This window comes from Leguminivora glycinivorella, chromosome 9, assembly GCF_023078275.1.
Source record: "Leguminivora glycinivorella isolate SPB_JAAS2020 chromosome 9, LegGlyc_1.1, whole genome shotgun sequence".
NCBI lineage: Eukaryota > Metazoa > Arthropoda > Insecta > Lepidoptera > Tortricidae > Leguminivora > Leguminivora glycinivorella.
Genome location: NC_062979.1, coordinates 22,984,360 through 22,996,874, shown reverse-complemented (window position 1 = coordinate 22,996,874; position 12,515 = coordinate 22,984,360). Strand labels below are relative to the sequence as shown.

The 12,515-nt window shown below is 36.3% G+C and overlaps 1 protein-coding gene across 1 annotated transcript in view; it reads left to right on the top strand.

Moving 5' to 3' along the window:
- Positions 1 to 12,515, top strand: part of LOC125229918 (DCN1-like protein 4) — a 373,938-nt gene that overhangs the window by 7,593 nt on the left and 353,830 nt on the right. The window lies entirely within an intron of this gene.

The window sequence follows — 12,515 nt, the reverse complement described above, 5'->3', positions numbered from 1 at the left end:
TGGTCTTCAAGATTTTATATTAAAGGGAAAAATGATTCAGTATGGATTAGAACATTGTTACTGGTGAATTCTTAAGGGCCCATTTAGACGGTACGAGAACTCGCATACGAGTTTTATTACATTGCGGTATTTGATGGCTGTGCAAAGTTGTATGTGACCTCAACAGCCCGCAATGTAACTAAAATCGCATGCGAGTTCGCACGCCGTCTAAATCAGGCTTAATTCGCTACGTGCACAATTGGTGCCCTCATTTTGTGGTGTCGAAAGTCAAATTAGTTTCAACGGCCGCCGCTAGCATTAATGTTGGACATGTCCATAAGGTGGCGTGTATTTGTGGCAATCACAATCAGCGTCACTCCGTCACGCACGTTGCCTTTAGGACATTAGTCCAGTGCCGTTACATGATGTAATTGTCTGTCGGTAGATGTCGCAATATGCCACCCCAAAGATATGTATGGGCCATTTTTTTTTTTAAGTTGTCCACCCCACTCTTTTTGTAACATGGGTATTTTTTACGCGATTCATACTAAGAATCGCGAGGTTTTTCGATCCTGATTAGAAAACAAAATGTCCCAAGATTTCCATACATTTTTCAAACCTTCCATTCCATTACCATCATACAAAATGTATGAAAAAATGGTAACGGAAAGGGAAAACACCTTGCGACACTTATTAGGATTGAATTGCAAAGATTTAGTTGACCGTCTATAAAAAACATTGAGGTATATGTACTACCAAGAATATTATATACCATGGATATTGCGTGCCGAACATTACGTTGAAGCCAGAAAATTTGACCTTGAATTACGTCACGCCGGTCTTGCATCTCTTTCTTTAGGGTGTCCATGATTAAGCATACATTAGGGATATCCCGCGGAATTTGACGTATTACGTTTATACGACTGATTAATTTTGTAACTTATTAAATTCAAATCCGATCAATCGTTTTATCACGAAAGTGAACATCCATCCTCACAAACTCAAAAAGTAAGGTACATTAGGGCAATTCCGAAAGTCGTCTAATTAGGAAAGTCGCATAGAAATCACCATTATTTCCGTCATATCAAGATTCCCCTTTCGGAATTATCTGAACATTTCTGTCATTCGGAATTACTCTAATGCACCTTACTAATTTGTCAACCGCCAATAAGGTCCATTTCTATACCACTCTGCAGTTACTTTGCCTTACGCCACAAAATACGGTACAGTTTTTACCAGTGGTAAACTACTGGGATTTTTTTTTCAGAACCGTTCCAGAATAAGAGCGTGGTGAGTGTTGCAACACGAGGCTTAAAATATAACTTTTCTTTTACTGACACCTGTATTTATTAAAAAATGTTTCAGTCACTTTAAACTATCACAATAATATTTTGGTAGTAACTACTGGGAAAACTAATCCCAGTAGCTATCAACCCCCGGTGTGGTAATTAACAATGTGGGGAAAATCCCAGTAGTTAGGACAGGTAAAAACTTGGTGGTAACTAGTGGGAATAGCCACAAAAATATAAGGGAAGTATTTGTCAATGGGGAAATAATGAAATACTAGGACGTTTTAAAACAGTATCTTTATTTTTAAGCGCCGCCCCAAATCTCAAGGAAGGTGGTTCTCAATTCGTACGTATTTCAATTCTCTTCGCATGTATATATATATATATATATATGTATCTCAATTTAATGTTTATGCCACGATATCTCCGTCGTTACTGGACCGATTTTTAAAATTTCTTTCTGTGTCATAATCTTCAGGCTTAAAGTGCAAATCTGCAAATTGTCGAACGCTCTGAAACATTTCCTTTTATCGGTACAATCGACAGCCAACGCTGCCTCCTTCCTTCATCTTTTGGAACACTGAAAAGTTTAATATTATTCATGTTAATTGTAAAGACATAAACAATAAAGTTGGTATTATTATACTGTGATATGAACTATGAACATAGAAACCGTACCAAGTTGATAGATTTAGCTCCATTCAATAAGAGTAAATACCATGCAAGAAAAAAGATTGGTCACCCTAGTCGTAAAACCACACATATCATTATTTTTCTTTAAAGGTCATATTTATCGTTCTAAACCTATTCGTGGGAATTTTGATATAATTTGAGACAATGAAAACAATATAATGATAAGAACTAACCAAGATTACAAGCAAAATAGCAGAAAATTTATTGCCAGCGAGGTTTATGAACATTTTGGTAAAATAAGTACTTACTTGTGAAATTTTACGTCGGATTTCGGTTTCCATTTACTTCCACAATGGTTCACTATGCAATACATAGCGCAGAACTTAAGTAAATCGTCGAAAAACGTTTATTTCGCAAAATAAATATCTGAATCGGTGAATGACTTTTGACAATTCTGACATATCGGGCATATTTTTTTATTATTAGTGTTCCCATAGTACGCAGGAGGTAAATACCGGAGAAATAAGGTTTTTGATTGAGTTTTTTTTCGTATAATACAAAGAAAAGTAAGTCAATTTGATTGAAGAATGTTTTATACGTTTTTTTTAGTAACTAATCTGGCAATACATCACAGTGTCGGAAAGAGATAGAACATAGGAGTAAAGGTGAATGAACCTGGCTTCAACTCATTGGTCGGCACGCAAAATCCATGGTATATAATATTCTTGGTTTGCTCAATTCATTCATAGAGCTAAGACTTAATATCGTCACTACTTTAAAAAAAAATTGTATCCTCGTCTGTCAATGAAAAGAAAATTGTAGTATGTATGGAATGAATATAGACTTACTGCGTTTTAACTTTGAGGAGTAGCGTGAGATACGAGATTTTTTCAAAGTAGTGACGATATGTATTCTAAATAAAGCATTCTGATTCTGATTCTTTACATTGATAATAAAAAAATACGGAAGCTCAAATAAGGCAGATTGAAATTTCTTCAAAAATGTAAGCTGTGACTCTGCGGATGGACTGGGGATTATCAAGAAAATTGGGTCGCTTTTTAATGTTATCAGAACAGAATAATGCAAATAACTTTTTGCATTTCACTTTTAATTTTACTTAACTTTGTAATGCGTTTTGTATATTCGCTTTTACGAAAATTTTGTGAAACATTTTTTGAGGATCGCGGCTTTTTTTACATCGCGGGGATCAGAGTTGTAATGAAAAGATAAATAAAGGCCTATTTAGACGTTGCAAGAATTCGTACACGAATTAGATATTGAGATATTTGATTGGTGTCCTGAAAGTAAATAAATAATATAGTTTGGGCCTTCTTACTCGGATTGACTGAGTCCCACTAAGCTCAAGATGTTTTGGGTTTCAGTACTCAGTCAAAAATATACATGAAAACATCCATAGCACAGGAACAAATATCTGTGCTCAGCATACGAGTATAACCCTAACCGGGATTAGAACTCAAGCCCGCTACTCAGTCGGGAGGGTCACTATCCGCTATCCAAACCACCAAAACAGAAGCGAGATAAGACATCCTTCGAATATCCATCATTTTTTAATGAGATTTGCCTGCATACGAGCAGACAGATCGTCTGACGGTAAGCGATCACTGACGCTCGAAAAACACCAGAAGTTTTGGTGCGTCCTACTTTATTTGTTAATAACCTAACCACAAAATTAAGATTTTGAAAAAGAAATTCCATGGCTAAGAACACTCCCGACTAATTCAGCTTTTAAACGAAAAAAAAAACTAAATCTAAATCGGTTCATCTGTTTGGGAGCTACGATGCCACAGACAGACACACATAAACAGACAGACAGACAAACAGACAGACAGACAAACAGACAGACAGACAAACAGACAGACAGACAAACAGACAGACAGACAGGTCAACCTTATAAAACCTCGTCGTTTTTGCGTCGGGGGTTAAAATAATCTACATAAGTATTTAAGTGGATCTAACTGAGCCTACCTTAGATTTCCAGATTGCTAAACAGAAAGTCTGACATACAGTGCCCGCTTCATTAGTTTGAAAAGGGTTGTTAAGAAGCCCTTTCTCAAGATTCTCTTGAAGCAGTTGCTGTTATTGACAAATAAAGTTTTAGCCTTATATACTAAGAAACTTTTCCGCAACAACAAATGTCCTATATCAGTCTGATTGAAATGATTATAAAACACTGATTTAAACTTTCACGATTATTACACATAATTATTTTTAAAAACCGGGACTTAATCGCGTATAACTACATATTAAACTGACCTCCAACGTTTCAAGGACGGCGTTGTCCCCGTGGTCTCGGAGAAGACTGGCTTGAAATGACATCAACACCTTCTGACAGCCGCGCGAGTTTTTCGAACTACCCGCACTTGGTTTTGATTATCAACTTGAACTGTTATCGCACTAGGGATGTTACTCTGTCGACATACAACACTGACGATATTCGATTTAACGACTGTCGATATTATTTTCGGCTTACACTTATTAATGACAGGATTCCATGTGGATGAGATCCTAAAACCTTCGTCCCGATTGAAATTGCGATGTTTTTTGATTTCAATGGCTTCACGCACTTTTCTACTGTAGAAATGGCGTTCCGTGGAAAGGACTTTAGGGTCATGTAGTTCGATCCAGTGGAGATCCAGTGGGTGGTGGTAGTGGAGTGGAACGTTGGAGGTCAGTTTAATATGTAGTTATACGCGATTAAGTCCCGGTTTTTAAAAATAATTATGTGAAATGATTATTTTATTTAAAAATCCAGTTTCCCAAAAACTAATATCTACGGAAAATCTTGAAATTAGTTGAGGAGTGATGAATCGAACATGCATCTTCAGGGCCAGCTCACTCCATCGTAGGTCACGTTTGGCTAGTCTGTGGCCAAGAGTAAGCCCATTTATAATAATAATAATATATAACCCCGCGGGGGCAGCGTGTGGCGAGCTGACGGTGAGTGGCGACACCGCGGACCCAGACCGCCCTTTTATATGGCCCTCGCCTTTGCGCTTGCCTTAACCGGCCGGCCAGAGTGGATAAGCTCCAGTTAGTTGCACCATGCTCCAGGTTGAAAGTGTAAACTGTCATAACGCTTGCTGAACAATGGATCACTGGGATCTGGCTACCGCAGTCTCACCTCTCGACTACCTTTCAGCCACTCTTCAAGTGTTGAAGAGTTGGCAAGTCACCGCCTGTCTTTTAAAATTACTGAGACTAGTTATAATGACAGGTGTCCGATAGTCTTCCCCCATAAACCATTATCCGTCCATCCAACTTGCACAACAATAGCCTATGACCTTAGTTCCCATCGCAACACAAAAGTGCTGCACTGAAATAGTCTTACACCATCTCCGGATGCATCATATTGTGCGCTCGGGGATCGTATCCGCCACGTGTATCCCTTGCCTTTAGATTAAAGTGTCTACAAGAGCCTCTGTGCTACATGCCTCCCAAAAGTCCGGGACCCCATGGTCCTGAGATATGGAAAGAACATGATAATAAAAATCGTAGCTCAATATTTACTAAGAAATAGCAAATTAAATATCTTATTGAGTTGTAGATCCGTAAAATAAAATTGTCATTTAAGTCTCTAAGGGCCAGTTGCATCAACCACATTTGACAGACACATCATCGTCATGCAGCAGACGTTTATGGATTTTCCCATAGAATGAAATTTAACGAACCCTTTAACGGAGACAGACAGTTTGGTGCAACCGGCCCTAAACCTGCGAGTCCGAGCTAAAACTCTCTCAAAATTCCAACAACTGCATTTCTCAACTGCACCGTTTAATTTAACTACTTGAAACGTAGCTTCGTGTAAATAGCTCCGTGTAAAATAGCTTCATAGAAAATAGTTGGAACGGGCAGGAACACGTTCCACGTTTATTTACATGCTAAGTTAGTTTATTCATCATTTTTGAGCGCAGTTTTGCATGTGATCATAGTCAGTGGGACAAGTTATAAGCGAAGAGCGGACTTAGACCGATAAATTGTTTAGGTTTTTAGTGTTTTTACCTAAATTGGTAATTTGTGGCAACTATGGAAACAAATGAAATTATTTTTTACAAAATATTATTTTTACAACTGACTGTCTGCCTTTTGTTTACCTCAGCTTGATATGCTCTTTTGTATTGTTTTCTTTTAAATACGTAGACGTGAAGACTGTTTGTAATAGATAAAAACAGTCTTCACGCCCTCTTATTTCAAAGTGAATCCCGCTATCGCTTATAACGCGCGCCAACCCTCTAGGGACCACAGTCTCGACTCCGTTATAAAGCTAATTAATTATTGCGAAGCATGAATAACTAAGGATTTGTAATAACGCCTTCGCAAATACGAATTATTCACGAGATAATAGGAAAGGGTAGCATTTGTATGAACATGAACACATTAATTAACGCTTGCTTACAGCTTTCTTATGACTACAGAATTTTACATCTTGTTCGTATTTTCACCTCAGTAATAAAAGTTTATAATACAGGGTGTATTTGTAAGTGCTAGCCTAGCCATAAAGTGACTTTTGAGGTCATAATTGGGCCATTTTTTTCAAAGTTGTCCACCCCACTTTTTTGGATTTGGAATTTTTTATGTGGTTTTCACTCAGAATCGCGAGCTCTTTCAATTCTAATAGGAGAAACAAAGTGTCCCAAGGTTTTTTTTCCCATTCCGTAACCATTTTTTCATACATTTTGTATGGCGGTAACGGAATGAAAGGTCCGAAAAAACATATGGAAATCTTTTTTTCTCTTATCAGGATCAAAAATACCCATGTTTAATTCTGAGTATTAAAAAATATCGCGTAAAAAATACCCATGTTATAAAAAAAAGTGGTATGGACAACTTTGAAAGAAATGACCCAATTGACAAGTTTTGTTATGGAACCAATGCTCGCAAAAAAATGTCTTTTCCCCTCACTAGCTCGGAAACACGTGTTTTGTCCTTTAATACCAGCGAGTAAAAACGCATTTTATCCACTAGTGGGTAAAGTAATTTGACCTTGAATAAAGTCAAATTTTCTGCTTTAAAATTGATAAAAGTGGGTTAATCTAATAATAAAGATGTTTTACCACCTGTGGCACTAGTTGTAAGCAGTGATAAACGTGTTTTTGCGTTGTACTTTCCTCGCTATAGTGAGGGGAAAAGTTTTGTGTTACACACGAGTGCAAATGTATTTTACTTCTCGTGTGTTGAAAAACTCGCAAGCTCAGGATTCTATTCTCGAACCACTCGCTTCGCTCGTGGTTCAACTATAGAATCCTTTCACTTGCTCGTTTTTCAATTCCACACTCAACGTTAAAATACAACTTTGCACTCTTGTATAACAAATAACTATTTCCATACATTTCGACTGTCGTGATGGCGCTCTATAGATTATTACAGATGTAGAGCAAAAATATTTGCTTTCGTACTGTTACGGAAACGTACGAACGTGTCATGATATTTCAGTCAGTCTCAGTACAAGATGTACTGACATTGACTGAACTAGCATGACAAATACGAACGTTTCCGAAGGAAACCCTTTACGCACTACATCTGTATCTAAATTTTTAGTACTTTACGATACATTACGATACAAGTGCGAAAAAAAGGAAATTCGAAACGAGTGGCGATAAATTAAAACACGACCGAAGGAAGTGTTTTAAATCGATACGAGTTACGAATTTCCTTTTCGCACGTGTATCGTACGACGTTTTTCACAGATGGCCCTCTGAAGTTTCGACCTGACATATAATGAACCACTTCTCGCACTAGTGCGTAAAAAAACCATCTGTACTGAAAAATGGTACTAAAAATTTACTTTAAAAATTGTTTAGGTACGCCAATCATGTGCTAGCCGTACTGGCCCCGTAGCCGAATGGCATTTCTCCGACGCCAAACGAAAGCGATACGCCGCTGGCTCTGTCGCGCCAATACGCAAGCGCGATAGAGATAGATATCTACTAGCGCTTCGTTTCGTGAGCGTTTCGTGAGCGATTGTGCCATTCGGCTAGCCACCCTGAATAGAGTAGCGATATCAAGCACGATATTGCCACCACACCGCGGGGTTCATTGACCCCTCTATTGTTTCCTGCCCCCGACATGTTTACGACTGCCTTTTTTGTGCATCATTTATAAGGGACGAGGAAGTGCGAGGCCGATAACGAAACGAGGCTTTAAGCGAATTAATATTGAAACAGTGCAATTTTCGCGTCGCTGTTTTTTCTTAGATTTAGGTATTGTTTTGTTATCTCTGTTCAACATTTCCTAAATCCATCAAAGTAACAGTACCTAACGGCGAAATTTAATTTTTGTTCAGAATAAATGTATTAACATAATTAAATAAATAAGTATTAAGTAATTGCTAGGCGAGGGTGTATTTTATGGCTGAGCGTTGAACTTTGAGTTGAAACTTGAAGTTTGTACGCGAGAATGTTGATTTTGGTCAAGTTTGGTTTGAAACAGTCAGGTGATTAGGTCAAAGGATAACAAATTAGTAATGATTGTTTAGATAATTGAAAACCACTAAACAAATTATTATTGCGATGAAAAATTTGTAGTGAGTATTAAGTTACCTTGCAAGATTTGATCCGAACGAACATACAAATAGGTGTTTATTATTAAAAAACAAAAAAAAAGTTTTTAAAAATGGTTTAGGCCGGCAACATACAGTCTTAAAATTCAATAATCTTAAAAAAAGACTTGTGTCTTCATCTGTCAGATCAATCTGAAAATTCATAATCTTAAAAAACAAGAGTGTGTGTGGACAGTCGCGAAATAGTATGGAACTAAATGCACTCGATCTGACTTTTGTAATATTGTGATTTTTTTCAGATTATGAATTTTAAAACTGTCTGTTACCGGCCTTACGTCCTATCTCGGCACGCGAGTTTGATTCAGGTCCAAAATGTTCTCTAATAAAATTTCAATTAAATAAATATTTTGTGTTATGACTATAACGATTATGATCGTAACCAGATCATTATGTCTACTTGATTAAACCGCAACTACGTTTAAATAACGGTTGGTAATGATTTGGCAGATATCTTTTAAAATTATAAATACACAGGTTTTTGTTTGATAATATCATTCAACGGAAACCCGCCGAAGAATAAACGCAAAGGTACAGTTTTATTTTAAAGTTTCTGCAACAAATAAGGTTAAAATAGTACATTACGATACAAGTGCGTAAAAAAAGGAAGTTCGAAACGAGTGGCGATAAATTAAAACACGACCGAAGGGAGTGTTTTAAATCGACACGAGTTCAGAATTTCCTTTTCGCACGTGTAGCGTACGACGTTTTTCAGTACAGATGAGCTTCCAAAGTTTCGACCTAGCATATAATGAACCACTTCTCGCACTAGTGCGTAAAAAAAACACCATCTGTACTGAAAACTTATTATACACGTCAAGATTTGATTAAAAAAAAAAGAAATTAATATATAATTATTATTAACTTATTTACTTTAAATATAGTAGAGTCGTATCAAGTGAACAGAGACTTTAATAGCCTCGCCTGTGCAAGGGATAAGTAAACTTCAAAGTTAATAGAAACTTGACGGTTAAAATAACAGTTGCACCGGCGGAGCTGTCTAAATAGCTGTCAACTTAACTTGGTACGAATCTAACTCGATCAATATAGTTGGTTTTTCTTTTTCATTCATTTGAATCAGGTATATAATGTTTAGGTGAAAAACTCGATGTTCTTTTGTTTTCCAAATCTTAAAATATTTCTATTAGGTATCATCAGATGATTCGGATCATCATTTCAGTTTTATTTTTCAAGATAAGCATAAAAAATAACAAGTTTAAACAAAAACGTATCGAACTTACCTACTTTAAATTAAGATTTTTCCCTAAACATTTTTTTCAATCACGTCAAATCAGTGGCCGCCATATTGCGGCAATTGGCCAATCAAGATGGCGGATAAGCGGCTATTTTGACGGCTCGACGTTCGATGATAAATTACATACAAAAAATACAAGTACAAAGGAATTTACTACTAAAATACGATGGAATAAAGTCTCTTTTCGGGTATACCGCAAGGACAGGTGTTAGGTCCCACGATTTTCTTAGTTAGCCGGGTTTTTCTGTCTCAATTACATAATTTGTGGTGATATATTAACGTTTAGTTATTTTATCACTACTATTATATTATTATAGTTTTGTTAATGTGGCAAGGAGGCAAATAAAGTGACAAGAAAACCTTGCTAATTACGTAAAAAGACACTTTGATTTTGACAACGACGAAGCATTAGATTAAGATCTTCATAAATCGTCACGTCGATTGTCTTTGTTGTTAGTTAAATTTACGTTTTAGTCATAACACGGCCTTAAAATGTTTTGAAACCATAATTTCGGGCCAGGCTTTCTCTAGTGTGGGACCAGAGAGAGAACCAATTTTCTCTAAATTATTTTACCTTACCTCGCAGTTATATTATTTCTAATAGCGACCTAAAAATAAATGTGCAACATAATTATGTAGGTATTTATAACATAGGCTTTGTGGCCCGAATCAAAAGCTTAAAATAAATAAAAGGTATTAAACATTCCTGGCTGGTTCATGTATCAATTCAGTTTGTAACTGTTGTTGTAACTGAACTTTATTAGAAAATTCCTCAATTTGACTAGTACTTTAGTAAAATTAATTGTGTATACCAATATACTTAATGGTTGGGTAAACGTTAAAATTGTATGTACCGTTATTTATTTAGTGGTTTTAACTTATTTAAAATGAAACAACTGTATTTATAAATGTACCATCTTACTACTTCTATAAAACTGTTCCTCAAAGAGTACGAAGAAGTCTCCACACGGAAAAATATTGGAAATCTCAAGTTTGCAAGTTAAAATCTTCAATTATATAATAATTTATAAATTTAATAAAACAAAGCCTATATAAAAATGTTCTTACAGATGAAACTCCTAGCCATCTTCCTCTGCATTGCCGTGGCTGTGGCGTCAGCCGAGGTGCACTGGGACGAAAATGGGCAGTACCGGCTCGTGGATACAGCTCCTTACACGCTAGCCTTCAAGCCGGTACCTGTGGCTATGCCGACTCCGATTGCGGTGCAAGAGTTCAAGCCGTTCCTCTACTCTTACAAGCAGATCAGGGTTGGAGAAGACAAGTAAATGGTCAACGGATTCAAAGAGACATGATAATAAAACAGTCATAGTAGAAACTGATTTTGTTTCTTTAATACCAGCAATTGGATCAATTATTTTAGCTTAGTCATTTATCAAATGAATTAAAAAAGTCAAGTGAATGATTGTGATTCTTTCCAGCCGAAGATGATTATTTATGTAAGGCAGATTAAAAGTATATTCAATTTCATACAAAAGCTACCTACACATGATGCAAAAACTGAAAAAAAAACCAGACAAAAAATGAATTCAATTAGAAAGAACTAGAAACTAGTGAGATTTAAAGAGCAAGCACTAACAAAGCAGTAAAATAGATAGATAGGGGCAGATACTCCGTAAGTATGGTAAATAAGTGTTAAAAGAATCTTCTTTTAACAGTTCTTTTAACAGTTTCTAGTTCTTTCTAATTGAATTCATTTTTTGTCTGGTTTTTTTCAGTTTTTGCATCATCTCTTCAATAACAAAAACGAAAATCAAGATGAACATTTTTATAAATTATAAAAAAACTTTTCAATCCGTCACAAAAAACGTTAGTAAAGTTCCACAGTTCTGAACTAGGTTACACTAGAATAAACGATCAACGTCACTTGTCAATTTCAGAAACCACAAATGGATAAAATATTTCAAAAGCCGAAAATATGAATTTCCATTTAACACCTGTCATTCAATTTGACATTTAAACGTGAGCAATAGTTCAGACAAAATCCACAAATAGATAAAATGTGGAAAAGCTACAAATATGGAGCATATGAAGTCGAAAGCCAAAAATACGAAAATTCATTTTACAGCTGTCATTCATATTGACGTTTAAACGTTGGGATGGATTAAGTATTTAAAGCCTCGAGTCGATATCGACCGCTGATCAAACATTCAGGAGCTCGGTAAGGCACATCTGTGTTACAAAACGTCTTGTATTCGTATATCTGTAACTTGATACTAATATAATTTTGACTCTTACAAAACATGTATTCTTCTTCTACATACATACATACATATTATCACGCCTGTATCCCATAAAGGGGTAGGCAGCGCACATGAACTACTGTTTCAGTGCCACTCTTGGCAAAAAAGGGTTGAAAGACAACAAAAATTGTGACATTGCAGTGACAGGTTGTCAGCCTCTCGCCTACGCCACAATTTAACCCATATCCCACAGTCGACTTCTACGACACCCACAGGAAGAAAGGGGGTGGTGAAATTCTTAACCCGTCACCACACGTATTCTTCTTCTACTTAGACTTATTCCGGCCTTTGCTAGGGTCCCCTTTCTTTAACCTATAAAAAAACTCAGAAGTCTTAGTATGGTAAGTTAGAATAGTAAGTAGCAACATCGTAGTGTCCTTCCGTATTCTTACAATACATTTTGGTTTGAAGGGAGACATTGCGGCAGTGCCAATTTTTAATTTCTACTCTTCTTCTACTAGTTAGACTGTTAATAAACTTCATCACCATTTGCTTACTGTACTTTGCCTATCGCTTTATTGCCT